The sequence below is a fragment of the Schistocerca cancellata genome, chromosome 7, assembly GCF_023864275.1.
Source record: "Schistocerca cancellata isolate TAMUIC-IGC-003103 chromosome 7, iqSchCanc2.1, whole genome shotgun sequence".
In the NCBI taxonomy this organism is placed as follows: domain Eukaryota; kingdom Metazoa; phylum Arthropoda; class Insecta; order Orthoptera; family Acrididae; genus Schistocerca; species Schistocerca cancellata.
In genome coordinates, this window is record NC_064632.1 from 352,733,119 (window position 1) to 352,744,342 (window position 11,224).

At 44.7% G+C, this 11,224-nt stretch overlaps 1 non-coding gene across 1 annotated transcript; it reads right to left on the minus strand.

The window, feature by feature from the left end:
• Window positions 1-9,577: 9,577 nt before the first annotated feature.
• Trnat-agu (transfer RNA threonine (anticodon AGU)) lies at window positions 9,578-9,649 on the minus strand. The gene has a single exon. It is a non-coding gene; the product is annotated as a tRNA-Thr (tRNA).
• Window positions 9,650-11,224: the final 1,575 nt, after the last annotated feature.

Genomic DNA, 11,224 nt, shown 5'->3' on the forward strand with positions numbered 1-11,224 from the left:
TAGAACTTAGAACTACTTAAACCTAACTAACCTAAGGACATCACACACATCAATGCCCGAGGCAGGATTCGAACCGGCGACCGTAGCAGTCGCGCGGTTCCGGACTGACGCGCCTAGAACCGCATGGCCACCCCGGCCGGCGTAGACAACATCCCAGTCCTTTACATAACAGTTACAATTCGTTGCTTAGACCCCTATGGCAGGTCTATAGCAAACAATTCTGGGTAATTTCCAAGAATGATTGCCTATTGAAGTTGTGGGGTCCAAACGATATATATCGAATGCGCGATCGTAAATCGATCATGCGACTCTGGTGGCGGGCGTTATGAGTTTGTTTACGGTGTTCACGACAGCAACGACAAAAGAAGAGCGTTACAAAAATACTTGTAATTACAGAGACGAATTACTTTACTCGTCGTCGGTGTTATCGCCACGTGAAAGCCCATTACGCTGGTCTGGATGGATAACTTGGAAGAGTCGAACCATGTATTGTTCCTGATACTCGATCGTTTTCCTCACTGTCCGCAATGAAACTGTATTTCAGCATCGAAACTGTTCTTACGAAATTTTACACACTTCGCACCACCACAGTCTACACAGTCCCTCCCCTCCTCGTCCAGTAGTACTCCATATTTGCGACAAAAAGTCGAACAGTTTTCTACGCTGGATAAGCATGGCACTAGATTTTTTCCATGTGAGGGAATCCGCCAAAGAAACGTCAAGAACACCAGACATCCCACTCAGTACCCACACAAATCGTCTGGGTTTCCCTAGTAACTCACAAATAATTCGCGGAGGTATGTAATTTATAGTAACTAAAGGAACGACGGAAAATAGATATAAATGACGATCGCAAATAATTGATCATAACGCCTGCCACCAGAATCGCATGATGGATTTACGATCGTACGTTCGATATGTATCGTTTCGACCACGCGACTTCGATAGGCAATCGTTCTTGGAAATTATCCAATTCTGTATCATCTCCTAACAAAATGTTTTGCAGTGGGGGAATGGCAATCCAGAGGCAACATGTACGCTCCACTAAACTAATAGAGACTTGCTGTGCTGGGGTGTACTGCATGGAAAAATATCTGCTTCTGTCACTACACAAACCATGCATAAAATATCGATTGTAATTCGTTGCCTACAGCAATATATCATGTTACTTCTGTAATATCACTCCGATTTTAAAGATACGCTTAGAAAAGAGTATTCTGTGGTGTAGTTAATGGGAATTGGCGATAGAAACTGAGAGCACTAGATGTAGGAGAGAGATGATGTCATATACACTTAAAAAAAAAAGAAAAAAAAACCAACGCACCATGAAGGAATTATCAGAAATGGATAGCTAGATATAACTCGGTAGATGTTTTTTGCACATGTAGAGACAATAATATGATTATAATTAAAAAATGGGTCATTTATACAAGACTAAGAGCTTCAGAGACTCAGCAAGTCAATAATCCGTTCGTCCACCACTGGCCCCCTTGCAAACAGTGTGTGCGGGTAGGGATTATCTTGCTGAAATGGGTGTAGAATATCATCGATGTACCGCCGTCCTGTCCCCTTGGTTGTTATCCACGACAACATTACAGCACAACGCTACGTCAACTATATTCTACGCCCAGTTTTGCTGCCCTTCATGGCAAGTCATGCTGGGCTTGTATTTTAGCAACATAACGCCTACCCGCACACGGCGAGAATTTCTGTTGCTTATGTTTGTGCTTATCAACTCCACCTTGGCCAGCAGAGTTGCCGCAACTCTTCCCATTTGAGAACTTTTGGAGCGTTATGGGCAAGGTCTTCTAGCAAACTCGGCATTTCGAGGACCTAACGCGCCAAATGACAGAATTTGGAACGGTATCTCTCAGGAGGACATTCAAGAACTCTGCCAATCAGTGCCAAGCCAAATAACTGTTTGCCTAAGGTCAGAGGCATTTTTCGCTTGCACGAGTTGTGAAGCCCTTTCTTTTGAATAAATCATCCATTTTTTCTGATTCGTAATCATTTGTTTGTGCGTACATAACACCATATCTATCAATTCCCGTCTCATCGGTTAACTCCTTCCTAGTGCGTCTTTTTCTTTTTTTTTGTCTTACAGTGTATCTCTAGAGACATGACGTCAAGACGCAGCTACCATTTCTCCAACATTGCAGCAATACTGTGGCAACAACAGGCATGCTGGAAGAAATTAGAGCATTGTAGACCATTTTAAGGAAATATACTTTCAAGCCACACCAATGGTAAGCATTTTCGTGTTTGACCTTGTGGAGGACTGTCTGAATGTATGAAATGCAACTGATACATGTTATATTAAATCAGGAGGAACACATTTTTTCTCAATTCAGAATATTGTTTGCGTCACTACTGTCAAATATGATACCTACAAATAATGTTATTGCGCAGGTATTAAGAAAATGAAACAGTCTGTCGAACAGAATTAAGCCATCGAATATAAGGCATATATGTAGCACTGCTGTTCTGACATGATTGTTGTGTCACAGTGTATGTGCTGTAACTGCTCACATATTGTCACTCCTGTGGTAGCGGGTGTCACTATGTATACAACTGTAAGTGAAACGTTTGCTGTCTCTGATTCTAAGTGTTCTGGTGATAAAGCGCAGTATAACTGTGACATAGGAATACACATTAGTTTACATTATACACTCCTGGAAATTGAAAAAAGAACACATTGACACCGGTGTGTCAGACCCACCATACTTGCTCCGGACACTGCGAGAGGGCTGTACAAGCAATGATCACACGCACGGCACAGCGGACACACCAGGAACCGCGGTGTTGGCCGTCGAATGGCGCTAGCTGCGCAGCATTTGTGCACCGCCGCCGTCAGTGTCAGCCAGTTTGCCGTGGCATACGGAGCTCCATCGCAGTCTTTAACACTGGTAGCATGCCGCGACAGCGTGGACGTGAACCGTATGTGCAGTTGACGGACTTTGAGCGAGGGCGTATAGTGGGCATGCGGGAGGCCGGGTGGACGTACCGCCGAATTGCTCAACACGTGGGGCGTGAGGTCTCCACAGTACATCGATGTTGTCGCCAGTGGTCGGCGGAAGGTGCACGTGCCCGTCGACCTGGGACCGGACCGCAGCGACGCACGGATGCACGCCAAGACCGTAGGATCCTACGCAGTGCCGTAGGGGACCGCACCGCCACTTCCCAGCAAATTAGAGACACTGTTGCTCCTGGGGTATCGGCGAGGACCATTCGCAACCGTCTCCATGAAGCAGGGCTACGGTCCCGCACACCGTTAGGCCGTCTTCCGCTCACGCCCCAACATCGTGCAGCCCGCCTCCAGTGGTGTCGCGACAGGCGTGAATGGAGGGACGAATGGAGACGTGTCGTCTTCAGCGATGAGAGTCGCTTCTGCCTTGGTGCCAATGATGGTCGTATGCGTGTTTGGCGCCGTGCAGGTGAGCGCCACAATCAGGACTGCATACGACCGAGGCACACAGGGCCAACACCCGGCATCATGGTGTGGGGAGCGATCTCCTACACTGGCCGTACACCACTGGTGATCGTCGAGGGGACACTGAATAGTGCACGGTACATCCAAACCGTCATCGAACCCATCGTTCTACCATTCCTAGACCGGCAAGGGAACTTGCTGTTCCAACATGACAATGCACGTCCGCATGTATCCCGTGCCACCCAACGTGCTCTAGAAGGTGTAAGTCAACTACCCTGGCCAGCAAGATCTCCGGATCTGTCCCCCATTGAGCATGTTTGGGACTGGATGAAGCGTCGTCTCACGCGGTCTGCACGTCCAGCACGAACGCTGGTCCAACTGAGGCGCCAGGTGGAAATGGCATGGCAAGCCGTTCCACAGGACTACATCCAGCATCTCTACGATCGTCTCCATGGGAGAATAGCAGCCTGCATTGCTGCGAAAGGTGGATATACACTGTACTAGTGCCGACATTGTGCATGCTCTGTTGCCTGTGTCTATGTGCCTGTGGTTCTGTCAGTGTGATCATGTGATGTATCTGACCCCAGGAATGTGTCAATAAAGTTTCCCCTTCCTGGGACAATGAATTCACGGTGTTCTTATTTCAATTTCCAGGAGTGTATTTTGAACGTGGAAGACATGGAAGATAGGTAGAAGTTTTCGATATTCTGCATTAAAGATACATAGTCACAGAAAATTCTGTGAATTATGTATTTCCAAAGGATGTAGCTGGTTTTTGTTAAAGTGAGGCATCAACATTCTGCATTAAGACAAGTAATACATATGTAACTCAACTTTTAATTTGATAACTATGATTACATCATAATCTTAAAACTTCCTAGCATTCCGATAATGACATGGATACCATTACCACCTATAACTCAGCAATTATAATTGATGTTGGATCGTCCTATTGTATCCCAGGTGGGTCATCTTGGATTCCGACGTCATAGTTAGGCTGCTGCTCGAATTCCAAGTCTGGCGTTCTGACATCATACAACCTGTCCCTGCATTTCATGTCAACCAGTAAACGGCAATGCATCGTTTCGGATTTACGAACGGTTTATATGTAGGATAACAGCTCTACTTCCATAAGAAAAAAAGTAGCATAATTTTGCTATTTTTAAGTTTACCACCAAAATTTGGAATTTTCCACCAAAATTTGAATTTCCTGCTATTTTATACATACAATTGGCCTTGGAGGGGGGCAAATGGGTAGAGGAACCCATGACTCACCAATAAATTCATGAATAACATCACTGGTGACATCATACCTCTCAGAGCAGAAGTTTTGCTCATTGATGCATCGCAGCAATAAGTCTTAAGTCTCCAGTCTTAGCTTTCGACACGTGTACTGCCTCGCATCTTCTCCCAGAACTGCATCTGTCTGGACCCTGCTCTCCGCAGAGTCTGCATCATAAAATACAGTCCTTCAATAAAAGGAGGGCCATATTCTGTGGAACGTCCCCTTAGAAAAATTTATGAATGACAGTGCTGGAAAACCTCTTACGTCATTTGATTTTCAAACAGCTGAGCAAAACTGAACGTACTCGGACATTTCTCTCTTTACTTATTCTGATCATCATTAAACTGACACACAATATGTTTTTTAGCGCAGTGCAATCTGACTTTCAATAATCCCTACAAAAGAATGGCCCTGACTAACGAAAACCTATACCTTTCATGAATCACTTGCCTCACAAAAATCTTCGTTACTCGAACTACTGCAATACAACGATCGCGAATACTGCCAGCTAAATAAAAGATTCTAACTACTGAAGGCACTAACTACTGATAGGCATAGTTAGCAAATGAAAGATTTTGATAGAGAACAAATAATGTATTTACCTTAATAGTGTTCGAAAATCATAATATATATCAGTTTGTGATATCCAGTCTTACAAATTTCCTCTTTCTGACGGACACACGTCAATGTCGTCCGCTGTCAAAAGTCTGGCATCTCTGTCCCCACATCCACCACTGCTGGCGGCTCACCTCCAACTGCACAACGCTACGTGCTGTTCACATCCGACAGCCCAACACTACATAAGCGAATATTCCAACAATGAGGCCAACCAGCCACAGACTGCCCACAGGGCAGTCAGTGATTTTCACACAGAGCGCTACGTGGCGTTACCAACATAAAAACCTAAAACAGCCTACTTACATCTGGCCAATGACGTAATTGTTAAAGCGCTGTCTGTTCTCCTACCAAGCAAATGGAATAAAAAGTTATCCCATCAACCGCCTTCCTGCCGACGGGACATTGTGTCATTTTCCTGCGTAACCGATTTCTTATATAGTCCACCAATCCGAGGGTTTCCTGCGTACAATTTTTTTTTTTTTTTAGCAGTGCCCACAAAGAATACTCCCTCCTTTTGGCGAAAGAAATCCCCGTTCCACCGTGGCTGGTGTTATGTATCCTCACCCGGCGAGAGTTTGAATATGGAGAGAGTTTCGGGCACGTAATGCACCAAGGAATATTGCTGAACGTGAATCGTTTTGGGTGGTCCGGATGTTATGTTGCAGGAACCCGCAAATCTTTGAACGCGACACACTCGCTGGTCAACGTTATTGTGGCACTGTACTCCTCCCCATGTGCGTCTTTTCAGAGGAGCATTCGGCTCTGACTTCATTTTTATGGGTGACAATGCTGCGGACCGCATCGAATACAGCAGGCCAATGAGCTCTTCGAACGAGGGGATGTTTGGCGAATGGACTGGCCTCCCCGTTCCCCTACTTAAATCCCATCGACCACATATTAGATGTTTTGGGGGACGTACTTTAGCACGTCTACATGCACCATGAACCATTCAGCTGCTGTTAACCGTGCTGGTGAGGAATGCAGCGCTCTACCACAAGAACTCCGTATCAACCTTATGATCAGAATGGAACACGTTTGCAAAGCATGTATTGCCGTCTTTGGTGACCACATACCCAATTAAAAACGAGACATCGCCGTTTGTAATCTCCAAATGACAGTCGTACATAGTGGTGACCTCACTATAATTATTGCCTTTGAATAAAAGTGTTATTTCGTCTCATTGCGTATTTCTCTCAGTTATCTTCTGTACTATACCGTAGTAGTTCTTTCTATGTATGGTCCAAGTTCCATCGAACTATGTCGCTTGCAGTTGCACATCAAGCAAAAGCTACTTTCACACTTAACTTTTGCACACCTCATTACACAGATGAAAAATGCTGCACACAACAAATAAATGTGTCATCTGCATCTACATCTGCATGACTACGTTGTCCTCGATGGTGAGTGTTCATCGGAGGTGAGGGTATGATCTGGAGTGCCCCAGGGAAGTGTGGTAGGTCCACTGTTGTATTCTATCGACATAAATGATCTTTTGGATAGGGTGGATAGCAAAGTGCGGCTGTTTGCTGATGATGCTGTGGTGTACGGGAAGGTGTCGTCGTTGAGTGACTGTAGGAGGATACAAGATGACTTGGACAGGATGTGTGATTGGTGTAAAGAATGGCAGCTAACTCTAAATATATATAAATGTAAATTAATGCAGATGAATAGGAAAATGAATCCCGTAATATTTGAATACTCCATTAGTAGTGTAGCGCTTGACACAGTCACGTCGATTAAATATTTGGGAGTAACATTGCAGAGCGATATAAAGTGGGACAAGCATGTAATGGCAGTTGTAGGGAAGGCGGATAGTCGTCTTCGGTTCATTGGTAGAATTTTCGGAAGTTGTGGTTCATCTGTAAAGGAGACCGCTTATAAAACACTAATACAACCTATTCTTGAGTACTGCTCGAGCGTTTGGGATCCCTATCAGGTCGGATTGAGGGAGGACATAGAAGCAATTCAGAGGCGGGCTGCTAGATTTGTTACTGGTAGGTTTGATCGTCACGTGAGTGTTACGGAAATGCTTCAGGAACTCGGGTCGGAGTCTCTAGAGGAAAGGAGGCGTTCTTTTCGTGAATCGCTACTGAGGAAATTTAGAGAACCAGCATTTGAGGCTGACTGCAGTACTATTTTACTGCCACCAACTTATATTTCGCGGAAAGACCACAAAGATAAGGTAAAAGAGATTAGGGCTCGTACAGAGGCATATAGGCAGTCATTTTTCCCTCGTTCTGTTTGGAAGTGGAACAGGGAGAGAAGATGCTAGTTGTAGTGCGAGGTACCCTCCGCCACACACCGTATGGTGGATTGCGGAGTATGTATGTAGATGTAGATGTAGATGTAGATGTAGACTTCTCTGCAGTTCACACTTAAGTGCCTGCCAGAGGGTTCGTTGAATTCCTTTCAGACTATTTCTCTACTGTTCCATTTCCTCAGCAGCACGAGGGAAAAACGAACTCTTACAACTTTCCCGGCGAGATCTGATTTCTCTTATTTTACCACCATGATAATTTCTCACTACTTAGGTGAGCATCAACAAAATATTTTCACATTCGGAGGAGAATGTTGGTGACTGAAACTTCGTGGAAAGATCTCACCGCAACGAAAACTGCCTTCGTCTTAATCACGCGTGGAGCAACTGGCGGCCCTCGGGCCCGATCCGGCCGCAATTGGTTTCAGTCCTGGACGCGAAAGAAGTTCGTAGGAGCGAGAGGGTGAGCGGCTCACGTCGTATTCCCCCAGGGAGGTATTTTCGGATTTTCAGCCCACGCTCTGTTCACTTAGGACTTGCAGCTCATTACACAGACCAGTGGAGTTCGAATTTTTCGTTTGGCTTTTGTGTAATGCAGCGGATGTGTGCTAAGCTCAAGCGATTTGCACTTTTAAATTATTTAAAATGAACAAAGAAATGATGGATTCGTTTGCTTAGTGTTACAGAGAGCCGGCCGAAGTGGCCGTGCGGTTCTAGGCGCTGCAGTCTGGAACCGCGAGACCGCTACGGTCGCAGGTTCGAATCCTGCCTCGGGCATGGATGTGTGTCCTGTCCTTAGGTTAGTTAGGTTTAACTAGTTCTAAGTTCTAGGGGACTAATGATCTCAGAAGTTGAGTCCCATAGTGCTCAGAGCCATTTGTTACAGAGAAAACGCATAACTGTGTGACTAATCATCAAAAGTATTTTCGGACAAATATTTAAAAAAATGCATCCAAAAAGTGTTTGTAAATATTAACACAGTAAATTTCAAACACTCGAATGATCTGTCTGTGGCTTAAAATCGCGAAGTTACTCCTAACTGCCTATCGATTGGTATTGCTATCTCATTGCCGTATTTTAGTTATCTATTTTTTCTTTGTATTAGCATTAAAAAAAATTTCATTCCCAATGTGGACGCAATAGAACGCTGCAACTGTTGAAATGGAAGGATATTTATAATGACTTACCAACAACCAGTTGCTTTTACAGGCGTTTATCTTTTATTGTGAACATCGTTTCTTTACTAACGCCGTGGTAGCATTTAATAACGGAAGTGTTTGATACAGCTATTGTAAAACGTCGCAGGTAAAGAAATAAAGTTCATGATGCGTGAATAAACGTAAGCATCTGAAAATGGGGTGAACATAAAAGGAATGTACTCTGAAAAATGCTTGCTTTGTGGCAAAATCTGTTGGCGTGACGCGAAAGGGGTGCCATTCACATCGGTGCGTTACCTCATAAACATTAGCATCAAGGACGCTAAAGTTCTGACTTTATAAGCTAGGAGCGGTGCAGTCATGTGCAGTTACGCTGCGGACCGCGAGCTAAGTGGGTGTGTGAATCAGACCCGCAGGTCACCAAACGTTACCCATTCCTAGTTTTAATTATTGCCACCCCAACTCGTCTATCATAACCGTGACGCTGCCCACCTATTTCAGAATAATACAAAACGAGCTGCCCTTCTTCGAACGTTTTCGATGTCCCCCACCAGTTCTGTCTCACAAAGATCCCATACTGCATAGCAGTACTCTTATACTGGACAGGCGAGCGTAGTGCAGGCAGTCTTTAGTGCATTGTTGCACATTCTAAGTGTCCTCCCAATAAAATCGTTTTCCTCAGAATATTTCCTACGCCATCGCTACAATATATGTTGTTCGTTGTTGTTGTTCCTAGTTATTTAAGTGAAACTATATAGTTCTAGAGAACTTTTCAAGTCTCATTCTTGTACAATGTATACATCCAGACAGAAGCGACGAATGAAAATCTGTACCAAGGCTGGGATTCGAACCCAGATCTTCTGCTCACTCGGCAGATGTACTAACCACTACACCACCTTGGCACAGTGGCTAAGCACAACTGCGGAGCCTATCCCAGCGTGCTTCGCTCCTCAGTCCAAATTCACATTCCCCCCTCAGCCCAATTTGATATTCCCCCTAAATTCCAACAGCACTGCAGAGGGTCTCCAACTGTATTGGAACAGCACCTCAGGATCGAACGAGTTTAGAGGGAATACCAAAGTTGGCCGAGGCGTGAATAGAGGCGTGCTAGGGTAGACCGAGCAGTTGTGCACAGACACTGTGCTATGTTGATGTACTGGTTAGCGTATATGCCTAGTTTCAAATTTGCATTCGTCACTTCAGTCTGCCTATAACAGTCCTAGGTATTTAGTTGAATTGACAGCCTTTAGGTTTGTATGATTTATCGTGTAACCGAAAATCAACGGATTTTTTTTTTTTTTTTTTTTTAGGTAATCATGTGGGTGACCTCGCACTTTGTATTATGTTGGGTCAATTGCCACTTTTCGACCAAACAAATATATTGTCTGAATCATTTTACAATTGGATTTGATCTTCTGACGAGTTTACTAGATGGTAAATGACACCATTGTCTGCAATCTCCAAGTCATTCATACAGATTAGGAACAGCAGAGGGCCTGTGACAAATGGCTCAAATGGCTCTGAGCACTATAGGTCTTAACAGCTGAGATCATCAGTCCCCTAGAACTTAGAACTACTTAAACCTAACCAACCTAAGGACATCACACACACATCCATGCCCGAGGCAGGATTCGAACCTGCGACCGTAGCGGTCGCGCGGTTCCAGACTGAAGCGCCTAGAACCGCTCGGTCACAGCTGCCGGCACGGCCTGTAACACTTCGTTGGGAAACGCCAGATATCACTTTAGTTTACACCAAAACTTCCCGCCGGTTAGTACGAACTGCGACCTTTCTGACAGGAAACCACGAATCCAGTCGCACAACTGAGACGATACTCCACAGGCACGCAATTTGCTTTGAAGCTGCTTGTGAAGAACTGTATCAAAAGCCTTCTGGAAATCTAGATATATGGAATCAGTTTGAGATCCCTTGTCGATAGCACTCGTTACTTCATGGGAAAGAGTTAGTTGCTTTGCACGGGAACAATATTTTCTGAATCCGTGCTTTCTTTGTTTCGATCGATCGTTACCTTCGAGATAATTCATAATGATCGAACACAGTACATGTTCCAAAATCATTCTGTAAATCAATACAGTGATACGGACGTGTAATTCGGCGGATTACTCCTATTTACTTTCTCGAGTACTGATATCACCTGTGCAACTTTCGAGTCTTTAGGTATGGATTTTTCGTGGAGCCAACGGTTGTATGCAACTCCTAAGTATGGAGCTATTATATCAGCATACTCTGAAAGCAGTCTGATTGGTATACGAGGTGCTATCCAAAATTTTCGGGACTGGTGCTGCCATCTGTTGAAAACCTTACCTTTGGACTAATGGTCACCATCACCCTTGAAGTAGTTCCAATCCGCACGTACACACCTGTCCCAGCGCTTCTGCCACTGGTCAACGCGTTTTCTGGAAGTCCTGTTCTGTGAGGGTGTTTGTCACCACCAGTGATGCTTCTTGAATCCTCTC